The sequence below is a fragment of the Balaenoptera acutorostrata genome, chromosome 5 (genome assembly GCF_949987535.1).
Source record: "Balaenoptera acutorostrata chromosome 5, mBalAcu1.1, whole genome shotgun sequence".
Taxonomy (NCBI): domain Eukaryota; kingdom Metazoa; phylum Chordata; class Mammalia; order Artiodactyla; family Balaenopteridae; genus Balaenoptera; species Balaenoptera acutorostrata.
In genome coordinates, this window is record NC_080068.1 from 40,459,392 (window position 1) to 40,472,575 (window position 13,184).

The window sequence follows — 13,184 nt, forward strand, 5'->3', positions numbered from 1 at the left end:
TTAAATCTTAAGTAAGCAGTGCAATTATATTCCTAACAGGTTTTTTTCTTCATTCAAAAACGAAGCATAATTTTTAAGTCTGTTTTATGAAGGGCATTTCAGCTTTCTTAAGCCTTCCTCTATATGTTAACAGTCTAATGTCAGAGGTATTTCCAAAACCAACAATACTTTATTGGGGACTTCCCTGGTGGCGCAGTGGTTAAGAATCTGCCTGCCAATGCAGCGGACACGGGTTCGATCCCTGGTCCGGGAAGATCCCACATGCCACAGAGCAACTAAGCCCGTGCGCCGCAACTACTGAGCCTGCATGCTGCAACTACTGAAGCCATGCACCTAGAGCCCGTGCTCCACAACAAGAGAAGCCACTGCAGTGAGAAGCCCCCGCTTGCTGCAACTACAAAGAGCCCGTGCACAGCAACAAAGACCCAACGCAGCCAAAAAATAAAAAACAAAAACAAAAAACAAAAAATACCTTATTGGAATTGGTACCATTCTTTTAGTATGGAGATTTTTAGATAAACAAGTTTTACATTCTTCATTACAGGACTGTTCTGTTTTAATCCATGGCCAACACAGCACAACTTTCATATCAGGAAATGAATTCTGATGGCTTTTGTTCCACTGTAAAAGTCCAAAGTGATTACATTTATCTGATAATTCCAACTGGTTTTTTACTTGAATTGACAATTTAATTGACTATGATAAAAGCATTTTGTCAAACGTAAAGGAAATTCTTAAAAGTCAAACCAAAAAATAATAACTTCATTGAGAAATGATGACAGTTCTTATGGTAAATAAGGTGATCCTTTTTGAAAAATATCTCATCAATTTGGAAAATCAACCATATAATAGTGTAGACAAAGACTCCTGTGTGAAAATAAATTTGCAATATTACAATAAAGAGCAATTCCTTTAAACTAATGAATCCTGTGTGATTCCCTTGAGAGAGGGCTCTTAGAAGTTTGCTCCTGGTTTCCTCCAGACTTTGCCACACTGCCTTTTTCCCCCTCTGTCGATTTTGCTTTGCACCCTTTTGTTGTAATAACTCTATTGTGAAGAGTCCTGTGAGTCCTCCTAGCAAATCATGGAAACTGAGTTGATCTTGGGAACCCCCAACACACTAGCCAGTGAAATGTCTATAGGTGGTATCTGGAACTGTGGCAGCTATATGTATTGCAACTACTAGAGTAAAAGCCTAAGCCTAAGGATTCAAGATAATATTCAGAAGAACAGTAGGCCAAAAAAAACAAACAAACAAACAAAAGAGAACCTTATAAAATGCATGACTGAGCTGCTGAACAAACATTTGAACCTTCTACCTCCAGGCTATGTTCAGTATTTTAAAATAAAAAAATTTTATCATTTGTAATGGAAAGAATCTTTGTAAGTACTTTTCCAAGCCTTCTAAAGAATTGATTCTGTAAAAGTAAAATAGAGTTATCTGAAGACTCTTTGGGGTTTTATAATTTTAATTTCTCCAGAAAAGCAAAAATTAAACGAAACATGGTAGGAAGATTTTTCATTTCCTAACAGAAGATACAGTAATATCTAAGTTGGAGAGTGCCTATATTTTGGTAGCTCTCATTGTCTATTTCATTTTAAGTTGTTGAATTTATTGGCATAAAATCACTGATAATATTCCCTTACTATTCTTTTAATAAGTGCAGAATCTGTTGCAATGTCACCTCTCTCATTCCTTATATTGGTAGTTAGTGTCTTCTCTTTTTCCTGATCAGTCTGGCTAGGGGTTTATACATTTACTTGCTCTTCTCAAAGAATCAGCTTTAGGTTTCATTGCTTTTTTTTTTTTTTGCTTTTTTTTTTTTTTTCCCTTTCTCTTTTCTGTTTGATTTCTCCTCTGATCTTCATTCTTTCCTTTCTTCTACTTACTTTTCTACTACTTACTACTTTGCTTCTTTTTCTAAGAGAAAGCTGGTTGGAGACATATTTTTTTTTCTGCTATTGGTATTTAGTGCTATAAATTTTCCCCCAAGTCTTGCTTTAGGAGTTTACATCCCACACATTTTTATATATTGTGTTTTCATTTGTATCCCAAACAATATACTTTCTCATTTCCTTTTTTGAGCCATGGGTTATTTAGAAGTGTGTTAGTTTTCAACTTTTTGAGAATTTCCCAGAGACACTTTATATGACTTGAATACATTTAAATGCATTAAAACTTGTTTTGTGGCCCAGAACATGAACTACCTTGGTAATTATTCTGTGTCCACTAGAAAAGAATGTGCATTCTGTTGTTGTTGGGTGGTGTGTTCTATAAATGTTAAGTTAGTTGGTTATGTTATTAAACTCTTCTATACCTTACTCATTTTCTACAGGCATACCTTGTTTTATTGAGCTTCACTTTATTACCTCACAGATTTTGAGTTTTTACAAATTGAAGGTTTGTGGCAACCCTGCGTCAAGCAAGCTGATTATTTTTTAATTAAGATAAGTACATTGTTTTTCTAGAGATAATGCTACTGCATACTTAATAGGCTACAGTATAGTGTAAACATAACTTTTATATGCACTGGGAAACCAAAATATTTGTAAGGATCAATTTATCGTGGTGGTCTGAAACTGAACCCACAATATCTCCAAGGTATGACTGTATGTTTTGTCAGCTCCTGAGAGAGGCATATTGAAATCTGTAGCAACAATTGTGGATTTGTCAATTTTTACTTGCAGCTCTGTTTTTGCTTTGAGTATTTTGAGGCTCTGTTATTAGGTGCATAAATGTTTAGAACTCTTACATCTTCTTAATGAATGGACTCTGTTGTCATTATGAAATGATATTTTTTCACCCTGGTCACATTCTTCATTCTGAGATCTACTTTGTTTCATACTAATATAGTCAATTTTCTTTTAATTAGTATTAACGTGGTATATCTTTTCCACCCTTTTACTTTCTTTTCTTTTTTTTTTTTTTTTGGCCATGCCATGCAGCTTGCAGGATCTTAGTTCCCCAATCAGGGATTGAATCTGGGCCACAGCAGCGAAAGTGCCGAGTCCTAACCACTGGACTGCCAGGGAATTCCCATTCTTTTACTTTCAATTAAGATTGGATTTAAAAATCAAGACCAAACTGTAAGCAATCTGACAAGCTCTGCCTTTTAATTGAGGTGTTTAAGCCATTTACATTAAATGTGATTATTAATATAGTTGTATTTATTGTTTTGCTATTTTTTTTTTATTTGTCCCATCTGTTTTTCCTCTCACCTCTTTTTTTATTTTCCTGCCTTTGGATTAACAATATTTTTCATGATTCCATTTTATATCTTTCATTAGCTTTTAGCTATAACTCTTTTTGTTATTTTAGTCATTGCTATACAGTTTACAGTACACATCTTTAAATTATCCCAGTCTACCTTGACACGATATTATACCATTTCATATAAGAACCCACAATTGTATATAGTTAACCCTTGAACAACACAGGGATTAGGGGAACTGACCTTCTGTGCAGTTGAAAACCTGTGTATAACTTATAGTCATCCCTCCATATACGTGGTTCCCCCACATCTACAGATTCAACCAACCACAGATCACAAAGTGCTATAGTATTTACTGTTGAAAAAACTGGCATATAAGTAGACCCATGCAGTTCAAACTGGTGTTATTCAAGGGTCAACTGTACTTTCATTGCTCTACTCCCAACTTTTGTGCCGACGCCATGCATTTTATTTTTACATGTGTTGTAACCTCCATACTACACTGTCATTTTTGTTTAAAATAAATTATCTTTTAAAACAAGAAAAAGTTTATTAAACATAAGAAAATACAAGCACATTAAAAAGCACCAATCTTTATCCATAGGTATTTTTAAACCATTCCCATGTGACTTCAACACTGTTATTAATAGTACAAGTCAAATTACTTTTTCTTCTGGTTAGCTGATCTTGTAAGTAATGTTGTAAAATGTTACAATTGTTATTTAAAAATGAAAGAGAAAAATATTTAATAACTTAGGCCTGTAGTCCACTCAGTTGGTGAGAGAACTAGCTGAGGTGATACAAGAGCTGGCTCCCTGAACAGAGAGGTTCATCACCTCCTTGGACAGACAAGGGTATGTTTCTCTCCCTTCCGTAAGTCCAGAGAGCACATTCTGAACTATGTGAAGCTAAAAACAAGATATCTGAACTCACTGGCTCCCACATCTGTGTAAATTTTATATTTAAAAAACTATTAGAGGGGACTTCCCTGGTGGTGCAGTGGTTAAGAATCCACCTGCCAATCTCCAAAATTTACAAGCAGCTCATGCAGCTCAATATCAAAAAACAAACAACCCAATCCAAAAGTGGGCAGAAGACATAAATAGACATTTCTCCAAAGAAGATATACAGATTGCCAACAAACACATGAAAGAATGCTCAACATCACTAATCATTAGAGAAATGCAAATCAAAACTACGATGAGGTATCACCTCACACCAGTAAGAACAGCCATCATCAAAAAATCTACAAACAATAAATGCTGGAAAGGGTGTGGAGAAAAGGGAACCCTCTTGCCTTGTTGGTTGGAATGTAAATTGATAAAGCCACTATGGAGAACAGTATGGAGGTTCCTTAAAAAACTAAAAATAGAACTACCATAGGACCCAGCAATCCCCCTACTGGGCATATACCCTGAGAAAACCATAATTCAAGAAGAGTCATGTTCCACAATGTTCACTGCAGCTCTATTTACAATAGCCAGAACATGGAAGCAACCTAAGTGTCCATCGACAGATGAATGGATAAAGAAGATGTGGCACATATATACAATGGAATATTACTCAGCCATAAAAAGAAACAAAATTGAGTCATTTGTAGTGAGGTGGATGGAACTTGAGTCTGCCATACAGAGTGAAATAAGTCAGAAAGAGAAAAACAAATACCGTACGCTAACACATACATATGGAATCTAAAAAAAAAAAAGAAGGTTCTGATGAACCTAGGGGCAAGACAGGAATAAAGATGCAGATGTAGAGAATGGACCTGAGGACATGGGAAGGGAAAGGGTAAGCTGGGACGAAGTGTGAGAGTAGCATTCACATATATACACTACCAAATGTAAAATAGATAGCTAGTGGGAAGCAGCTGAGTCACATGGGGAGATCAGCTCAGTGCTCTGTGACCACCTAGAGGGGTGGAATAGGGAGGATGGAAGGGAGACACAAGAGGGAGGAGATATGGGGATATATGTATATGTATAGCTGATTCACTTTGTTATAAAGCAGAAACTAACACACATTGTAAAGCAATTATACTCCAATAAAGATGTTAAAAAAAAAAAAGAATACCTTAAAAAAAAAATCTGGGGCTTCCCTGGTGGCGCAGTGGTTGAGAATCTGCCTGCCAATGCAGGGGACACGGGTTCGAGCCCTGGTCTGGGAAGATCCCACATGCCGCGGAGCAACTGGGCCCGTGAGCCACAATTACTGAGCCTGCGCATCTGGAGCCTGTGCTCCGCAACAAGAGAGGCCACGATAGTGAGAGGCCCGCGCACCGCGATGAAGAGTGGCCCCCGCTTGCCACAACTAGAGAAAGCCCTCGCACAGAAACGAAGACCCAACACAGCCATAAATAAATAAATAAATATTAAAAAAAAAAAAAAAAAAAAAAGAATACCTTAAAAAAAAAATCTGGGGCTTCCCTGGTAGCGCAGTGGTTGAGAATCTGCCTGCCAATGCAGGGGACACGGGTTCGAGCCCTGGTCTGGGAAGATCCCACATGCCGCGGAGCAACTGGGCCCGTGAGCCACAATTACTGAGCCTGCGCATCTGGAGCCTGTGCTCCGCAACAAGAGAGGCCGCGATGGTGAGAGGCCCGCGCACCGCGATGAAGAGTGGTCCCCACTTGCCGCAACTAGAGAAAGCCCGCGCACAGAAACGAAGACTCAACACAGTCATAAATAAATAAATAAATAAATAAAAGAACATGAATTTCTTTAAAAAAAAAAAAAAAAATCTGCCTGCCAATGCCTGGGACACGGGTTCGAGCCCTGGTCTGGGAAGATCCCACATGCCGTGGAGCAACTAAGCCTGTGCAACACAACTACTGAGCCCGTCTGCTGCAACTACTGAAGCCCGCACGCCTAGAGCCCGTGCTCTGCAACAAGAAATGCCATCGCAATGAGAAGCCCATGCACTGCAACGAAGAGTAGCCCCCGCTCGCTGCAACTAGAGAAAGCCTGCGCGCAACGAAGACCCAACACAGCCAAAAATAAATTAATTAATTTTTAAAAATTAGAGTTAAAAGTGCCATCTTGAGTGGCCTTGACCATCCAACTAGAAATAATCGGTGATGATAGGAATTGATGATATCTGCCAAGCTGTCTGCCAGCTCCTCTTTATTCCTTCCTCCTTGACTCTTTCCTTGATCCTCTTTGACCTTTGATCACATGTTCTATACTATTTGCTCCTTCCCTGGGAAGGCAATGTAGAAAAATGGTAAAGTATCTAAGCTTTAGAGTCAGAATGAGTTTAAGTCCTTGCTCATCCATTTAATAGTTGTGTAATCCTGGACAAGTTATTGCACCCTCGTATAGCTTACTTTCCTCAAAGTAACAACAATGGTACTTAAAGGACTGTTAGATGGATTAAATCAAACGATACAGGTAAAACTCCTTGCCCACAGTAAGTGGTCAAAATGTTAGCCATTATTATTTCATTACCGCATTTTGGGATTTTTATAGAGTGAATCTATGAATTCTACGTTTCTCAGCTTTTGATAGATTACCTTTTAAAGACATTTAAATAACAAGAAAAATATCATATATATTTTACCAGTGTAGTTAGCATTTTATTTGCTATCCATTTGGTATCACTTGCCTTCTGCCTGATCTGCCTGAAGGACTTCAACATTTCTTGGTCTGCTGGTGATGGATTCTTTTAGCTATTGTATCTCTGAAAAAGTCTTTATTTCACCTCATTTTTTTAAAAGATTTTCATTGGGTAGAGAACTCTAGGTTGACAGTTTCTTTCAGTACTTTAAAGATGTTGCTGCACTGTCTTCTTGTTTGCACTGTTTCTGACAAGAAACATACTGTTATCCTTATTTTTATTCCTCTTTTTTTCTTTGGCTGCCTTTAAGGCTGTCTCTTTATTATACATTTTGAACAGTTTGAATATGATGCGCCTTGGAGTAATCTTCTTCATGTTCCTTATGCTTGGAGTTCATTAAGATTCTGAACTGGGTGTTTATAGTTTTCATCAAATTTGGAAAAGTTTCAGCCATTATTTATTCAAGTATTTTTTCATCATGGCCTTCTTTCTCCTCTCCTTTAGGGACTCAAATTCCATGTATATTAGGCCACCTGAAGTTATCTCACAACTCACTGATGCTCTGTTCATTTTCAAAAATTATTTTCCTTTCTGTGTTTCACTTTGAATAATTTATATTGGCATGTCTTCAAGTTTACTAATCTTTTCTTCTATAATGTTTAACCTGTCATTAATCCCATCCCATGTATTTTTCATCTCAGACATTATAGTTTTCATATTTAGAAGTTCAATGTGTTCCTACTAACTTTTGCACATATGGAGTACAGTTATAAAAACTACTTTAATGCACTTATCTGCTAATTCTAACCTCTGTGTCAGTTCTGAGTTAGTTTGATCAATTTATCTTCTCATTATAGGTCATATTTTCCTGTTTCTTTGCATGCCTGGACATTTTTGATTAGATGCCATATATTGTGAATTTTATCTTGTTGGATGCTGAATATGTTTATACATATTCTTGAGTTTTGCTTGGGGATGAAGTTAAATTACTTGAAAACTTGTAAATTTGATCCTTTTGGGTCTAGCTCTGAAGATTTGTTAGTCTGGCCCAGAGCAATGCTCAATCTAGGGTTCATTGGTGGGGCAAGATTCTTTCGTGTACTGTACCTAATGTCCTGTGAATCTTGAGGTTCTCCAATCTGGTCTGTGGAAACAGGCACTATTCCCAGCCATGCCAGCATACACAAATATTGTCCCTTCTAAACCTTTTGTATGGTTCCCCTCCAGCTCAGCAAGTTTCCTTACATGCATGTACGTATTGAGTACTCAGGTGAATACGTGAAGGGGACCCTCTGTAGACCTCTGGGGTTCTTTCTGTGTGTATTCTCACCTCTCTACTACTCTGTCCTGTTAACTCTGGCTGTCTTAATCTCCCCAGACTTTCAGCAGTATGTCCTCAATTCAGGGTTCTGTACCATTTTCCACCTGGTTTCCCACACCTTGCACCACAGTCTAGAAACTCTCTCAAGTTAGCAATCTGAGCAATCGTAAGGCTCATCTTATTTCCGTCACTCAGAGATATCACTGTCTTTCACTGCCTGATGTCCAGTGGCTTGAGAACTGCTGTTTCCAATATTTTGTCCATTTTTTAGCTGTTGTGGACAGAAGGATAAATCTTGTCCCTGTTACTCCATCTTGGCTAGAAGAGGAAGTTTTGTTAGTTTATTATGTTTGTTTCTCTGTACTGAGCCACCATAAATGGCATCTCAGTTCAATCATCCCTCCTGATGGATTGGGGTCAAATCTTACATGGTTATGAGGCTGCCTCCTTAGATTGTTTCTGTGTGAGTCTTTTCACTAACTGCTTTAAAGGCAGTCATTCTTCTGTTTAGAAAGCACATTTGAAAGAAATAGTACTAGGGCTAAGGAATTTTAATGCTATGGTGAAGAATGTCTCAAAGTTTGTGCAGCTAAGTCAGTCACAAAGTGATTTTCATTCTATAGAGTTTCTGTACAAAAGATTTTTCTTTCGTAACTCTTGCAAATGAAAAGAACATTCATGGGAAGAGCATGGAGATACTGAATGTACAGGCAGGAAAAAGGAAGAATGACAGACTTTGAGAAAGAAAGGGATTGAGAACAAAATTTCTCTAAGAAAAATCATGGAACCAAGTCTCTGATACATTTACACATCAGACATTATCCTCTATATATTTTAGAAAATAGTCTTATTCTTTTCTTTCCTCCTACACAAAAATCCAATGTTTATACAACTAATATGCTAAAGTGAAATATTAATCAAGGCAGACAGCTGGAAGCATTATCATCATTATTATCCCTTAATAAATGTCAAAACAAAATATGTCAAGTTCATACGAGTGTAAGGTAGTTCGTACAAGTGTAAGGTAGTTCAGGGCATGGGTTGTGTACTGGTGGCCCATGGGCTTTATTTGGCCTGCAGACATGTGTTTGGCTTATAGAGAGAGCAATGGCCCAACACCATATTTTACAAAAGTGTGAATTTGTGCCAATATTTATAAATTGAAAGATTTCACATATTAGAGAGATTTCACATAAAAATCTTAGGAAAAAAGGAAATGTGGCAGCACTCAAGGTGGGTAGCAGATGTCCACTTTAGCTACAGTCTGAGCCCTTTAGTTCTTTACAATATCCATCATTCATTGTTTTCCTCTACCCTCAACTATCTTTGGCCCTTCTTGCCCCTACAGGTACTGAGGCTAGTGACTCAAGGGTATGTATAATATTATCCCAACAAATTAACTTATATTTTTTTAACTTACAGAACAAATTTATAAAAGCATGACCAAAATATCTATTTTTTTAAAAGGAGAGATAGGATTCCTAGAAAGATACAATAAAAAGTGTACTTATTTTCCACCAATTTTAGGAAAGCTGCATGTGGGGCACATTTTAAAACTATAAATTCCTGAGGGTCTAGGAAGTATCCCAAAATGTTTATTTTTAACCAATTCATAAATAATTCAGCTACAGCTCATGTTTGGAACCTACAATCTACCCTACCTTTGCTTACATTTCAAAAGGTACACATAAAAGGAAGCACAATTACAAAGAACTAAAAACAATGTTATTAGAAAAGTATGCTCTGGCATACTTTTCCTCCCAATGCACTCTATTTAAGCAGGAAATAAATCTGAACTTTGGGTATACAGTAAGAGTAACTCCATACATAGTCTTCAGTTTTCATGCTTCAACAAGAAAACCAGAAGAGCAAGCACATTAAAAAAATTGTTATATACCGAATTTCTATATACCAAAAATTTCTATATATTGGAGTTTCTTTGTAACTCAATGCTCTATAAGAGAACTGAAATAGATCTAAGTTCCCCTTTCAACCGTAAAATGATCCAAGTTCAGCTGTACCAAATATTTATCAACCTCAGTTAAAAGAAAATGTTCAACTTAACAAACAAAACAGTATATTAACAACTTAACAAACAAAACAGTATATTAATGGTAAGACATTCAAGTTTGCTTTTACTACTAACAGATTTCTAACTGGTAACAAAAGAATGGGGATTAACAGGTCAAAAGTGTGAGAAATTTCAGACTAATGAGGTAATTTGAGGGGGGGAGAAAAAGAAAACCAGAAAAATAAAGATATATTGTTTAATATATAAAAAAGGAAGATTTTGTATAAATTATTTTCAATAGCAAAGAGCTTTTTAGCATACTAAGAGGGTACATGTAAAGTTTCCTGTTAAAGAAGACTAAAACATCAGTTTGGTACATTGTTCGTTAATGTTTTCTCCTGACTCTGGTGACATTACTGAAAATGAAGGCTACAGAATAGCACCCCTGGAGGGGACCTGGAGATACGAATAAAAAGACAATTTCAATTTTTGTACTTTTCAATCTTGTACAATACACATGTTTTATCTATTCTAAAATATAAGATACTTTAAAATAATAAAACAAATTTTACCTGCTAAAAGAATTAAAGTCTGTGGGCAAGAAAACTGTTCACTTAATAAAAGATCATCTAACTACTTGCATAAGAATAGTATACAATTCTTAAGTAGAAGAGAAAAAAGGACGTGAAGACAGTTAAGGGAAAGGGTTAATAGAGATTTTTATGTTTCAAAGAACTCCAGGATATAATTCCACTTCTCCAAATAAGAGCAAATGTCAGTCAATTTATATTGTGAATGAGTTTTAAAACCGTATGATAAACTAAAATTTAGAAACTTTTGGAGTTCTCCTATCAGACACTTTCTACACCACCACATACAAACAAAGCATGCAAGCCTACTGAAAGAGTTGATTCAAAGGAGAAGAAAAGAAACTTTGTTAGCAGTCACCAACAGTTTGGGGCTCTGTAAATACAGCTGTCAACCAAACCAAAGGACAATTTTTAAATGCACTAAGAATGGAATGGAGAGTTGGTCATGAACTGTTCACACCTTAATAAGATCATTAGTCCTAACCCTGAACTAAAAGTTACAAATGATTTTCACTATTAAAATTATCTAGTGTGTAGCAATTAAGTGCACAGGCATTGGGACCAGACTACCTAGATTCAAAATGCTGGCTCTTCTGCTTAATTACTCTGGGCAAATGAATCTAACTCTACCTCGGTTTCCTTACCTGAAAAAATGGAGATATTAGTAGTATCTACCTTAAGGTTGTTTGGAGGAATTAATTTTTTACTAAACAGTACATTTTATGTGTATTATCATTATTATCTAAACATCCTTATAAAAAGTAACCCAGCCTCAACTACATCTTCTAGTTTGCCTAAAGCATTGACTAAGATAATTCGATGTATTAAAATCAGTAAGCCCTTTCCATATTAGAAAAAAATCACCAGGCAAAATATCTATTTCTCAACTCAACAGAACAAATTTTATATATCATTAATTCTTCACATTCTAATCTTTCTACTTCTAAAACAGGTTGGTTTTCCCTTATATATCACTTTTTGGGGCATTTTGGGTTTTTTTTCTGGCCTTTTTAACATTGAAAGTTTTTATAAAAAGTAAAGAAAATGAAAACTATGTCTATAATCATGCTTTGTTTACTAAATTTTATCTTTTTTCTATTTAACATTATATTTTCATGTTATTAAAAACCTCTTATCAACCTAATTTTTGATGATCACAAAATTCCATTATAAGGATTTAGAATAGTACTTTAAACCATGCCTCCTCTGTAAGCTATTTATGTTGTTTCCAATTTTATACCATTACAAATAATACTGTGATGAGCATATAAACATTTTAAAAAGATTTTCAAAAGGACACATTTTTGTCTTTATTTAACAGTTTATAGGAACTTGATGCTAGAAAAACCACAGGATAGTAGGGTGAAGACCTTGGGGGTAAAACAAGCTGAAAGTAAAATACACTACCAATGCAAGAACAACTGCTTGAAAGCTTCTGAACGACTGCATAAACTTAGATTCCAACAGACTGTGGAGTTCTCTTTCACACTTTCTATGTAAACTGAGGTAATTTTTTGCCTCTCCTTGATTCTGCTTGTTTTAAAAGATACAATCAATCAATCAATAACTAAATAACTAAATAAAAGATACTATTCACATGAGAAGTTATGGTTAAGACAATTGACTGGAGTCAGACAGACATGGATTCAAAATCCCTACTCCACTACCAACCAGCTGTGTGACCTATGGCAACTCATTGAGCCTCTCTAAGATTCAGTTTTCGCATCTGTAAAATAAGAATAATAACATCTATCTCACAGATTCGCTGTAAAGATAAATAATATCCTATTTTAAATTCTTATAGTAAATACACAAATAGTATCTCATCATTGTAACCATTTTCACTGTTCCTTTAGGTGATCTGAAAGATATCATAAACATACATGTGTGGTTTGTGTATAAATTTTTGGCTTAATCTACAGATTATAATGGCATGGGTGCATATTTACAAACTGCTACATCATATAATTAGCTTTTAAAGTATTATTCAGTCTAAAAAGCTAATTGTCACAATATAGAGAAATGAAAACCTTTACAATGGCCCTCATTAGGGTAGTAAAAGAGGATTTAAATAACTTCTTAAAAGATTAATAGTTTTAAAGGTATCATAAACATGAATTTTGCTGTTTATAGCATATACCATTGAAACTGTTTCTCTTGAGACAATAAATTCCTGATTAGGTCTTTTTCACATGATTAGGAGGTGAAATATATTTTAAAAGATGCTGTCTAAGTGAACCAAGAGTAATTTATAAGCTAGAGTAACATTATTTCCTCTAGATTTTTTTTTCTTAGAACTATTTGGTAATACAAAAAGCAGAAAAGGAAAATGCACCAGCCACCATTATATACACTTTATTAATCAAAGCAATGGCAATTAATCCTTTAGATGATTTGGCCAGCTAAGACACTATTTGTAGAGGCCTACACTGAATTTTGCTGTTACTTAACAATCAACTAGGTGACTTCAGGCAATCAACCAAGTATCTGTAGATAGC

The 13,184-nt window shown here is 35.7% G+C and overlaps 1 protein-coding gene across 11 annotated transcripts in view; it reads right to left on the minus strand.

Moving 5' to 3' along the window:
* PTPN13 (protein tyrosine phosphatase non-receptor type 13) overlaps nt 1-13,184 on the minus strand; it is a 242,081-nt gene that overhangs the window by 212,821 nt on the left and 16,076 nt on the right. Inside the window, exon 2 of one of the 11 annotated variants that reach the window (XM_057546710.1) lies at nt 473-621. The exons of the other annotated variants lie outside the window; for them this stretch is intronic. The gene's annotated coding sequence lies outside the window, so the exon portion shown is untranslated. The remainder of the gene's footprint in view (nt 1-472; nt 622-13,184) is intronic. 11 annotated transcript variants of the gene reach the window in all.